Here is a 13,519-nt window from a genome sequence, read left to right on the forward strand (position 1 = left end):
TCCTCGCCCTCGCCCTCGCCCTCGCCCTCGCCCTCGCCCTCGCCCTCACCCTCGCCCTCGCCCTCGCCGTCGTCGTCGATCCTCGTTCTCTCTCCCTATCTCTCGCATCTCGTCGACCGAGCCGAGCGTTATCTCGACGGCCCGACGCCTTATCTCGAGACAAGGTGCAACCGGATATACGCCGGCCATCCCCGCTTTCCCTTCTCGTTAACCCTTTCGCGCCCCACAGTCCGGCCCGTAATCGGTCAATTTAACATGTCGGCGCCGGACCCGTCTCGAAATTAGATGTAAACAATATTAAATGCCACTCGAAACGGTTCAGTGAAGGTAAATGCTGAAAGCAAAGGGGACGGGAAAGTGGAAAAACAACATTTTAGAGCGTGCATGTTTTGACTTCGACGAGGCTCGGTGCAGCCGCGCGACATTCCGTCAGCTTGAGTGCGCGATCGGTCGAGGGAGTGTTTACCGCCGACTCGGGCAACTCGAAGTTTCTCTCGCGGAACCGTAACGCGCGCCGCGTTACACCGCGGGGGATGGTAAAGAACTGGAATCGTGATACGCCAGCAACCACGCTGGTTGATTCCCGTGAGTTTCCTAACCGCCGACCTCAGCCCTCGATCGCTGCGCGGTCGTTTCTCGTAGATCGTAGAGATCTCGCGGCTAATTGTAAGTGTGAATCTCTTTATCTCGAGCCGAGTAAGTTTCCGCGGGGAAACCTGATCGATACGCGGCGCGTCACTTCCACGCTACTACCCTCCTCGTGACAGGCCGAAATCTCCGAAGCCTGCGTTTTATTCGAACGAATTCCCCAGTTCCACTTTGTTGCCTTTTGCGCCTCCTCGGATCTTTCCGAGTGCGAATCCTCGAGTGGCGTTTACGCCAATAAGAAGTTCTTACATCCGGGACTTCTTGACGCATTTTATGTTAGATGAAGTTTCTCGCGATAACGCGATGTCTTGCAATCGGCGCTAACGTTGAGCGTTTTTTTTTATTTCCTCCCTCACGCAGTGTCCAGTGAACTGACTCGCGCAATAGTCGAACAATAAAGTGTAATCCCGATGGGCGCTGCGCCGTCGCATTATCCTTCTCGATCGTTGCGTTATGTAAGATTTCGAAATCCCCGGTATCATTTTATCACATTGACCGCCACGATAGTATTACGAAATGACAATATATATGACGTTCGATAATAAACACCCGAAGACCCTTCTGTTAATTTCTGCGAAGTTTATTCGTTTGTCGTCAGATTATCACGTTGAGATTATCACGTTTTTTAATATTTTAACTTAACGTTTTATAATGAAAAGATAAATCTCAAGAAAGAGAACATGTGTGGGAGTTTATGAGATTTCATAAAATTGTTATTCACATATGACCGACGTGACTAATGGCCAGATTCTTTGAAGTCGGTTTTAATCTGGCGAAAATCAGGAGTGAATAATTTCTGACTTTGTAAGCGATCGAAATGTAAAACTGTATTCTTTAGCTAATTCGCGAAGCATTATATACTTTAATGAATTTTTAACTTTAGATGTAATTAAAAAGATACATGATACAAAAAGTGACAGAATTTTGCTTTCAGATTTAGTTGAAAGATGCGTGAAATGACAAAAAGAGTCACTTAAAAGTAATTATTATATCAAAGTTTATTTTTTATTTGATACATTTTTATTTAAAAATGCTTTCAGAAGCACACGTTTTTCAAACATACTGTCTGATAATCGATGATATTTGGCTGTATTAATCATCGTAGCAAATGAAAATAATCTCTCCACCGGAGCCGAAAAAGGGATGAATGTATTGTATTTTAAAAAAATTTTCTTTATTGTAGGATATTTTTCTAGATAAGATATCTGAGAGTCTGGATCTCCTAGATAATGAAAGATCTAGAAACAAAAACGAAAAAATGTGCTTTATGATCCTTATTTTCGTTTTTGTTTCTAGATCTTTCATTATCTAGGCCTAAGCGATCCAGACCCTTAGATATCTTATCTAGAAAAATATTCTACACTAAAGAAAGTTTTTTTAAAATACAATACATTCATTCCTTCTTCGGCTCCGGTGGAGAGATTATTCTGAAAGCATTTTTACATAAAACTGTATCAAATAAAAAATAAACTTTGATAATAATTTAAGTGATTTTTTTTAAACCAACTAAAAGAAAAACATTCTGAAATCTATTGATCAACTAATATCAACCATCTAGTTGATTATGTACTTTTTTCATTAAATTTTTCTTTTTCTATTTATAAATAAGATTAGTTTTTATGTTGTTTTTTATTTTATTAATTAAAACTAATGACACAGGTTTTTATTAAATTAAATTTTTATTTTTTATTGTTTGTATTTATTAAATTTCTTTAGTTTTAATTTATTTAATGTTAAAAATACTAATTAATAAATTATAACTTTACATTTACGAAATATTATCATTTGTTAACAAAATTTTTTATATATTTTGTTTTATTTTTGAATAAAAAATAACGAATAAACATATTTAATTGTGAATAACGAATAATTTTAATGATGAATAATTCTATCAACGAATAAAGAATTACGAATAAAAAAATTATTCGTTATTTGTAATCGAATAAAAATTTATTCGAATAATGTACAACACTGATTTTTAATAACATCCATAATCCTTAAGTCGCAATTTTGACGCAATAGACTCTACGTTAATCATCAATATCTTTTAACCATAATCGACACAATAAATTCCTTTTAAGGGCTGAAAGTCCTAACAACGCATACTTAATTTTGATTGCAATTAAACTTCTCCAACAATCAGAATAGCTCGCATAAAATTCTTGGTGGTACATGTCCCACAACTACCATGATTTCAGGGTAAATTTTGAGAGAAAATTCTCTCTGTGTAACTTTTTATATTGTGCACATTTATATATTTTATATATATTTCCTTATTTAATGCATATTTTAAACAATTTCATATCTGTATATTGTAAATACAATCATAAATATATGATTAAAAATACGGTAAGATATCGTGTCCTTCATAAGAAAATTTTCACTTTTGTTTGTTAATAACGTTAAGGGAAAAGTTCATTTATTATTCGATATTTGATACAGTCTGGTATTTGCTGTAAAAATTTTAATATAACCGAAATTGTTTTAATCTAGCGCAAGGAAAGAATTTATATAATTTCTCGTTTCTAACATAACATGGCAAATTAATTAAAGAAGGCAAGAATTTTAATGTGTGAGGAAATGCAATGTCTTTATAGACAATTTTAATCTTATGTTCAATTTTAAAGTTTACAGTGTTATATCTCGCAAACCGATGATTTTATTGAAAAATGTTTCAGACAAAAGTTGTATGGTTTGGAGGGGGACATATGATTCAGTTGTGAGTCATATCGTAGATGTCATCGTTTTCAAGAAATTTTAAAGGGGATTAATTTCTTAAATAGAACTTGGTTTTTTTTTTAGTTAAAAGTTATAGATCTCGTCGAGACGTTTTCAAAACACTACCACAAAGCGCTTTTTTGTTAAGAATTTTCTGAGACATTTTAAATTTTGTCATAATTTTTTAAATATAAAATATGAAATATCTCGCAAAGTATTCGTGTTTCGATGACTTTACTTTCACTTTTATACGTAGAATAATGAAAGAAATCGAATAATAATATTAATTTTTATATGTGCAATTTTGCAAAATTGAATGCGTTTACAAAATGCAATCAAATTTTTTAAAATAATTGTTTTTGTTTTTTTTTTTACAATTGATTCCTTTCATCATTCTACGTATAAAAGTATGAAAGTAAAGTAATCAATACTTTACGAGATATTTCCTATTTTACATTAAAAATATTATGACAAATTTTAAAATATCAGGAAATTTTTAACAAAAGAGAGTTTCATTATAGTGTTTTGAAAACGTCTCGACGAGATCTACAACTTTTATTTCAAGGAATAAACCAAATTCTATTTAAGAAATCTGGATCATGTGTCCCCTCCAAACTATGCAACTTTTGTCTGAAACATTTTTCAATGAAATCATCGGTTCGCGTGATATAGCACTGTCAACTTTAAAATTGGACACCCTGTATTTATATGTATACAAAGTTAAAATTGTCAAAAATATATATTATGTACAATGTACATTGTACTATTATGTACAATGTACATTATTATGTACATTATTATGTACATTATTATGTACAATGTACATCGTACATATATTTTTTATCTGTTTTAACGTTATTATTATTAGTGTTTATAATGCATATGTTTATATTTTCCATTTATTAGTACGAAATTCACATTTATAACGTATGCAATTTGGTTTAATCGATCAATTTCGATGAATTTTGCCATATGTGACGACATATTTCTAAACTCTTGAAAATAATTTTATTTTTGTGTTATTTCACGTCAACAAAATAATATAAGTTTTGAAACTTACGAAATTGCTCCTATTATTTCATCATACATAATTTGTATAATTACAAAAATATTTCTATTTGCATATATCTATATAACAGGTTTTAACCCGTTACATTAAAAACTTGTTAATATGGTTGCAATATTATTGCAATTACCATGTTTTAATTACTGAAAACAGCTCGCGAGCTGGAATGCATTGTCGTATGTCGCTAATGAAATTCTACTGTAGGCGTCGAGAAATGAAACGAGATGCGAGAATGAGTTAAAACGAGTAATTATTTTACATTGAAATTCTTTTTCTTTTCCTCTTTCTAAAAAAGAAAAATTTAGGAAATAATCTAAAGGTATTCTATGATTTTTATCAAAACCAGTTAAAACCAGTTAAACTAATAAATTTTTATTGATGTCGATTCTAAAAACTTTAATTAGACGATTCCAGCAAGTGATTAAATAACGCAAAATAATGCAAAAATTATCTTTTAATGTAAAATTAAAAACGTGCGTGGTTTGAATTAATGTTTGATTAATTACATAGTTAGATGCGTACAGTACATACGGTGACCACGAATAAGACGTTTTAACGTCTTGAATGAATAACGCAAAGAAAAAAGTGAGAATTATTGAATCGGGATGCTTTGACAGTAAATGTTAGTTTTACGTGGCAGATTGATTGCTTTTTTTTTTATTGACATTTTTTTTATTACCGAGAAAAATTAAGAGGACGTTAAAAAAATCTGAAATGTTAAAGGTGCAGTATTGCATAGAAACATTATGCACGTAAAAAAAAGGAAATTAAAAAGTTTTATCTATATACATACACGCGGCAGAGTAGGGTAATGCGAATCATGTATCGGTGAGTTGAGGTATCGCTAGCGTCTCGCAGTGGGAGAAAACGCTCCGTTCTACGGAGGTATATAGACGGGTATAAGGGACTTGAGTTAGTTTCATGAACGCTCAGTGCACGTTTCGTTAGTCGTCCCGCTTCGAAGAAAGTCAACTCATCGCGCGTCTTATCTACGCCGAGAGAGAGAGGTTTGCGTTTTCATTCTAATATCCCGTGCTCATCTGTGAGCACCTTCCTCAGGTGTGGCATCTTTCTCAAGTGTCGAAGGCAAATCGAAGAGAAGATAGTGCGCCATGAGACCATCGGGTAAGCGAAGCATGTTGCTCGAGATAAATGATAAAGTATAGCTTCGATAAACGCGAGGGACATATAGTTCTCCGTTAGTTTCAATTAGTCGATTCCAATGTAATTGCGAGACGAGCGAGTGAATAACGCTTAACAGAAGTTGTTCGCCACGACGTATAGATAAGATGTTTTATTACGTGCACACACGTTGGAACGCATGGCACACATACCGCCTATCATTGGTGCCGCAGACGGATGAGTAATCCTTTTTCACGTCGCTTAATATATCGTTGATTAAATAATTGATCGAGTACATCGATAGAGTTCTTAGCAGAAGGGAAGTGCTACCAATTCCCGAGGCCGTTCCGCACACCTGTCGATTATCATTGATCGCATGCAATTGCGTCAGATCAAATAGATTATATTCAAATTTAAGATAAATCCAGATTGTATATCACGTCTACCGTTACAGCGTGTCACGGCATGTGCCATATATTTATTCAGGGACAAAAAAAAGTGAGAACACCGTGTTACGCACTTGCAAAATTCGCGTTTCATTAAATTGCGCCAAAAAAAAAAACTCCGCGTCTGGACCGAATCGAACGTCGCGAAACTTATTAACGTAGGTCATGGATGTTGACCGCGATTCTCGGAGTATCTCGTGCTTCTTTGCGTTCCCGATCGCCACACCGGCGTGGAATGCGTTGAAAGAGATATCGCATGCTCCTCTCCTACTGTTCGAATTTTTAAACTTCTAAACTGGCATGGACTTCTGTGTTCACCGAATTTATGCAGAAATATACAAAATAAAAAATTGTTGAATCGTATAATTAATCAATTAACCGCGGTTTTAGCTTAATACTTAATTTATTTCACGTTTCTGCACAAAATTTAATCGAAATATATATTCACGGATATATAAACTGTGTCAGTTAAATTTATAATATACGAAACGTGTCGTTGTTAACATCGCTGTCAACTAAAGTCAATTAAGACGTCGCACAGTTTGTTTATATCTGTAAATATATAATTTCAGCGTACGCTTCCGGGATGTGCGATCTCGCGCGTATAAGAAGCAATAAAAATGCGAAAGGAGACGGAGAGGGATATTTTGAGAACAACCGGAAACACGCGCGCGATTTCTTTCGAAGACACGCGACACGGAAGAAAGTCGATTTGCACTTCTCGTGCCAATCGGTATTCGATCCCGATCGCTTTTCCAATCGTCCATGCCAATTAGATAAGGATGTCTTTCCAGTCGCGTCTTAGCTATACGCTCGGACGCGTTTCGGTGGCCGGTGCCCCGCTGACACACTTCGAGACGCAGCCGGATGCTATAGGCCGTACGTGCTATTGGCCGTTATTAAACACAAGCTGTCATGCAACTGCGTTTTACCACGTTTCCCGCGATAACCGCACGTTCACCTCGCAAGGCTTTCATTTGCGAGGAAAATTCGGCTGCGCCGCGCAAATCGCGTGAGCTCCTTATAGAATTAAGGCCCCCACACAATGAAAAATATAAGGAACAGATATTAGCGATTAGGACTAAGGAATCAGGAATAAAGAATTGATACACGGGCTTTCGATAGGTTAAAAATCTATTTCCTGCTTCCGTTGCCTATGTTTTTCATTGTGCATCCAGCTTTATTCCTGATTCCTTAGTCTTAATCGTTAATATCTGTTCCTTATATTTTTCATTGTGCGGGGGCCCTTAGCATACCATCACCGGATCCCGTTATCGGCGGGTATACACCGATGTCTTAAGTCGGTTATCAAAGAGCGTGAAGTAAAGTAAATAACATGCGGGCACGATAATTTATCGCGCTTCCTCCCAGTCGGCGTGCGCGAGAATGTTGCATGGGCAAGAAGTCCGCAACACCTGTCCCCAAGCACCTACGTAGCTCGATCGGCGGAAGCCGTAGTTTTTTCTCATCGCGTTGTAGCTGCCAGTGGTAATAATGACCCGGCGTTAAACGGTCTTTACTCATTCGCTTATTGGTTACATCTGTGCATCCCTTAAGCCAGTTGCCAGACTACGCGAATCGCGCTTCGCTATCAGAAGATTTTCGAAAGTTTGTCGCTCCCCAACGCGGACCTTCCACCTTCCACGTCGTCTGCAATTCGTAACTCGTTACTTGTCGTTCGTGATTTGTTCGTGATTTATCGTATGACAATTCGGGTACTTTTATATCTTTTAATCGGCCTGTTCGTTTTCGCTGCACTTCTGAACTAGTGCAATAAGTTAGAACGAAAGAAAATATATTTGTTTTAGTCTAACCTATTGCACTAGTTCAGAAGTGCAGCGAAAACGAACAGGCCTAATGTCTTTAACGAGTGCAAGAACAGGCGATTGTCTGTTCATTTTTGAAAGCGTACGTCAAAATTATATTTATAAATATGAACCAACTGTGCGATGTCCAAATTGACTTTAGTTTAGCGACTTTTACTTAATAACAACACACTGAGATAAATTTTTTGCTGTATTAGCAAATCATTTGTCACTATAGTGACAACAAACACTTGGTTTGCTGCGAGAGCTAATCAATTTAACAATAGTAGCAAACCTTTTGTTGCAATAGCAAAAAGTTTGCTCTTGCAGCAAATCAAATTTTGTTGTCACTTAAATTTCTCTTGGTGCACTTTTGTATACATAAATTGCGTTACGTAAGGTCGATTACATGAAGAATAAGCAACTATAAGTAGAGCAAGAGAATCATTACAAGTCAGTTAATTCCCGCCGTTGGTTTCCGTTAAAAATTCTCCTGACGAATCGACACGATTGGGTAAGCAATAACGAACGTACCACTCAAATTCGCGTTGTTCGTGAATTTCATACGAATAGTGGGCTGTGAGTGACGAATCGGTCGATTCGTGACGATTCGCGCCATTTGATTCTGTAAAAAAAAAGTGCCGCTGACGAATCGACACAATTGATAAGTATAAAGGAATGTGAACTCGAATTTGCCGATTTCTTTTTCTTGCGCTGTTCGCAAGTCGGCACGAGCTTGCGGAATTGGAAAATCGTGCCGATTAAAAGTTACGCGCGACGAAGTTACGAGTGAGTGATGAATCGGTCGATTCATGACAATTCGCGCCATTTCATTCTGTAAAAAAAAATCGTGCTGTTGACGAATCGATACGATTGATAAGGAGTATAAAGGAATGCAAACTCGAATTTGCCGATTTCTTTTTCTTGCGCTGTTCGCAAGTCGGCGCGAGCTTGCGGAATTTGAGAATCGTGCACCGATTACATTATGCGCGACGAAGTTACGAGTGCGTGACGCGCTCGTTCGTCGTTTATCGAGCCATTGGGAAAGGAAGGGCGGAGACACCGGAGAGAGTGATCGCCGAAAAGAAATGGGGCGGAATCTCGGTCGACCGATCGGTTTCGCGGTCGCGGCTACGATTGGGTCACGATCACGCTCGCGCTCGTCCACGCTCCTCGTCTAACGGGTTCCGTGTAACGGACCGTCCGGACGCTCGGTTTCTCTCGGTCGCATCGCCTCGATGTCAGGACAGTGACCTAGAACTGTATCCGCTTCTGTCTATATACGCTCTATCGAAATTATATTATCGTGCCCGACCGTCGGTCGTTGGGACTCGAGAATCGAGTTTATATTATATCGTCCATCATCTGACACAAAGATCGCGAAGATCGGCGTGAAAGGTAAATTAGATTGGTCGAAGTTACTTGACTAACAAGAGTTGTAAGTTGACACTAGAGATGTGAGAATCAAGGATTTTTGATGTGTCGAATCGAATCGAATTTTATTACCTCTTTCGAATTCGAATTGAATCAAATCGACACAATTTTATTCGAATCGAAACGAATTAGGAAATGATTTCGAATTATAAGATATTATCATAATAAGTATTCACTTTTCGATGACTTTACCGTCATACTTTTATATGTAGAATAATGAAAGGAATCGATTGTTGTTAAAAAAATATATATATATTTAAACAAATTTGATTGCATTTTATAGACGCATTTAAAGATGTATGTCAGATAGCTATATGTAGTATAATGTTGTTTTCTTGATTAAACAGTGTAGAGCTAATCTCAGAAATTATTCATAAACAACATGGTATCATTGGGACAGAAAAAGCGTAAAAATCGCAATTTTGTCCTATTTTGTACTTGATATTGTTTAAATAAATCATTAAAAAATTGAATCCTGTCGATAGCAACATTCATACAACATTCATAGAACGGGTACAAATATCAGTTTACGACATTTGTATCCCGAAAACCTGAATTTTTCAAAAATTATTTTTGATACGAGATAAGATAAAACAAAATGCGCCTACCGTGACAGAAAGACGTCGAGGTCTCCACTTTCTCCGGTTAATATCGCGTAACATGTAACGGACTATCGCGAGCATTTCGGTAATAATTATTTATATTAATTAAAATCATAAAATTTTATTAAGGGCTCAACGGATGAAAAATCAAATAAAGTTAACAGACTACAAGCCAAAAGCTAGGTTTATAATTTAATGTTAAGATTTTTGTTGATTACAATTGAAATAGATCTTAGGTTCAATGAATAAATAAATTAAAAAAGCAAAATATAATTAGTTTGCAGCTTTTTCTCAAAGATTTAAATTTAAAATATGAAATAGCGATTTCCGAATTCGGGGAGTCAGGATGCTCCTCGCTTCGTTCTCTTGATAAGGCCACTTTAAATATGATATAGATGCACTAAGAGAAAAGTATTTGGTATTTACGACTATAATTGCATAGTAAAATAATTATGGTTAAAATGCTTATTTTTTTAATTATTGCTATAATATTAGTAAAAATAATCTTATATGTATAGATTTTTCGATTATGGTCATATTCATTATATTTATAGTACGACTTACTATACATAAATCATAGGTTATAGTGTATAAAACCATGTTAACCATATGAATGAATGCATGTTAAAGCTATGACAACAATAATGTAGTATCGGCTATAATTCGCATTGTTAAAATAACTAAAAATGTAGTTGGCATCGAAACTAAACCATAACTAAAAATTATAGTGAAATTGTAATAACTGAAACTATTTTTTTCTCTCAGTGTATAGATCCTGTGTTGAATAATTATAAAATCGAATCAGTTATGTCGCGAGATGGACGCAAAGTGCCGGTTTTTTTCGTAACTTATTGAAATCAAGATAGTTCTGATGTAATAGTTTTTTATATTTGAAAAGAACGTTAATATTGCACCACCGGTTGCGTAGGTAAATCCGACAACCGAGGCTATCCCGGTTTCTTTCACGAACATTTGTACATGAATAAAAATACGAATTTATGATTCGTTTGGTTGGCCAATCGTCATATATGTAGGCGAAATTAATGAGAAAAAAAAATAGCCTTTCACAATTTTTTTATAACGAAAATTCGTCGGCTTAACTCGGGCTATTATCGTAACGTTTGATTTACTTCTTTAATTCCATCGCCGTGCCATGGTCGCATCTTCTCGAAGGTCGCTCGATCTCGCACGTCGCGTTGCGCGAATCATCGGGAAAATTTTATTTTCTCTCACGGTTTTGTTTTCGAGTCGCGATAGTTCCGTAATATACACAGCGTATCCAGCCGCGGCAGCCGCGTTCGAGCCGTTGCGACGGTTACGTAAATTCAAGTCGCATTGTGAACTCACGCACGCCAGCAAGTCACCAACAATTATCCGCACGTATATAGCGCGACCCGCGCGACGTCGACCGCGAGAAAGAGAAGATCCGCGGGATCTCGGACGGTGACACAACCACCGTTTTCGACCGGAATCGTCGTAATTTCTCACGACGATTCCTCTCGTCGTCGAGCCGACGGGTCGAGCTTTCACGAATCTCCACTCTCCCATGCAGCAGTCCCAGCCGAGTCTTCGCCCTTCTGTCCATGACGCGAGCGTTACGCGGAAGGGGGAGAAAAATGCGGCTATATCGAGCAATGGGTGCAAACAGTAACGTTACACCGTAAAGATAACATCGCGTCACGTCGCGTCATGCCGCGTCACGTCGATATTACGCGAGATGTGAGATAACGAATATTTTGCCGCCCGACCCGTCCAGACTGTCCAGAGGGCAAGTATACGTTTCGCGCGACTCGGGACTGCACCCGTCGGGATTCGATTCCTCAAGACCAACGATCCGATTTTGCCCCACGTTTCGCGCTCGTTCCTTTCCCTTCAAAGCCTCCTATAAAGCCCGAATACCCCGTTAACCCCCTTACGGTACGTTAGACCGCACCGCTCTCGCAAATCGGTTGGTAAGGCGCGCGCTTGTACGCCCTTTCGTGACGGACGATTATCGATCTCCTATCTGTTCTCTCTTATTACATCGCTTTAGAACGACCGCGTGTGTATCCGGCAAAAGCTTGGCATTACAACGTCTACGTAAAACGCGTATGTTGATAAATAATTAAAATCGTTCCTTCGTTCTTCTGTACAATATGATATTGATTAAGTGATCCCGTCTTTCTGCATTTTCTGAAAGTAGCGGTATACGAATAGAATGAAAAAATAAATTACAAAGTAAGATAATGTACTTTGTAGCGATACACTGTTTTGCAAGATTGTTGGTTGCCTGATTAGATCAAACTCTGATTGCTGATTTCCTAGACATAAGTTCCCAAGGGCAAGCAATAGACAAAAAAAATTGTGTAGCATGACGTTATGACATCAAAAATTATATTAAAAAATAGTAAATAAACATTAATGCAACATATAAATATAATATAATATGATATTTATTTTTGTTTATCAATATAGAATATCTTTAAAACTAAAATTATAATAACGAAATAATTATTATTATAGTTCTTGCACAATACTTGTTTTTGCACAACTCTGCAAATTATTTAAATGTTGTAAAATTGATATCTATTAATTTTATTTTTTTAAACTGTAAATAAAAGTTGACTCTTTAAGCTTATGATGATTTAAAAATGGATTAGAAAAATCCGAAAAAATTATCAAAATTTTCTGACAGAATTATTTTTAAAATATCATTTACGAGGCGAGTGATTCGCCTCGAGTAAATAAATTATATTTTCTTGAAAATTGTACATATTATGCAATTATTTCTCAACAAAAAACTTATAACTTAAAATGAAAATTAGAAAACCTATTCTATGCCTTAGGTATAGATCAAAGCAAGATCATTAATAATCGCAAAATATCTCGTAAAATTTTGTTTTTCGTAATATACTCGATGTCGCAACGGGAGAAGAATATGCCGATTAAACGCTTTTAGTCAGAGATTTAGAAAATAAATTACATGTTGAAAACCTTCTTTTAAATTTCTATACTGATTTAATTTTATAGTCAGAGAAACCCACTTTGCTAATCTAATTATTCTACGCATAAAAATGTTAAAGTAAGATTATTACGAAACGATCGTAAATATCTCGTAAAATATTCGTGATGACTTGTGTCTCATGCACACGTTAAATGAAAAAAGACTGTGCGCAATAATTCCTGATTAAATGCTTATATAAAAAATGTAAAAGAGAAATAACATGGCAAGAACTTCTCGTTCTAAATTCCTTTACTGATTTAATTTTACAATCAGTAAAACTTGCTCTGTTAATTATAGCATAAAGGTTAATTATGGCATATAATTATAGCACAAACTATAGCATAAATTAAAATGATTGAGAAACGATCGTAAATACCTCGTAAAATGTTTGTTTCCCGTGATATCTGTGTCACAGCGTTATAAAGGAAAAGAAACTGTGCGCAAGAATACTCAGACTAAACATTTGCGTTAAAGATGTGAGAAAGAAATAATGCGCCAAGAATTTGTTTTTAAATTTCTATGTTGAATTAATTACTTAATTAATTTAATATAATAATTTAAAAAATTAATTAATTACAGTATTAACCTTACAGTAAAAAAAACTCGTGCTGCTAATCTCATTAATCTACATGCATTAACCTTCCTATACCCGCGCATTGGTCTGTCAGACCGACGATATACGTTTGCCTTGTTTT

General features: G+C 36.2%; 1 protein-coding gene across 2 annotated transcripts in view; it reads left to right on the forward strand.

Moving 5' to 3' along the window:
• The window catches only part of LOC112468358 (putative fatty acyl-CoA reductase CG5065), a 24,549-nt gene that overhangs the window by 778 nt on the left and 10,252 nt on the right, over positions 1–13,519 (forward strand). The window contains exon 1 of one of the 2 annotated variants that reach the window (XM_025037489.1): positions 5,341–5,557. The exons of the other annotated variant lie outside the window; for it this stretch is intronic. The gene's annotated coding sequence lies outside the window, so the exon portion shown is untranslated. Of the gene's footprint in view, positions 1–5,340; positions 5,558–13,519 lie in introns of those variants that run through there. 2 annotated transcript variants of the gene reach the window in all.

This window comes from Temnothorax curvispinosus, unplaced genomic scaffold (assembly GCF_003070985.1).
Source record: "Temnothorax curvispinosus isolate PA1 unplaced genomic scaffold, ASM307098v1 QBEX01018401.1, whole genome shotgun sequence".
Lineage (NCBI taxonomy): Eukaryota > Metazoa > Arthropoda > Insecta > Hymenoptera > Formicidae > Temnothorax > Temnothorax curvispinosus.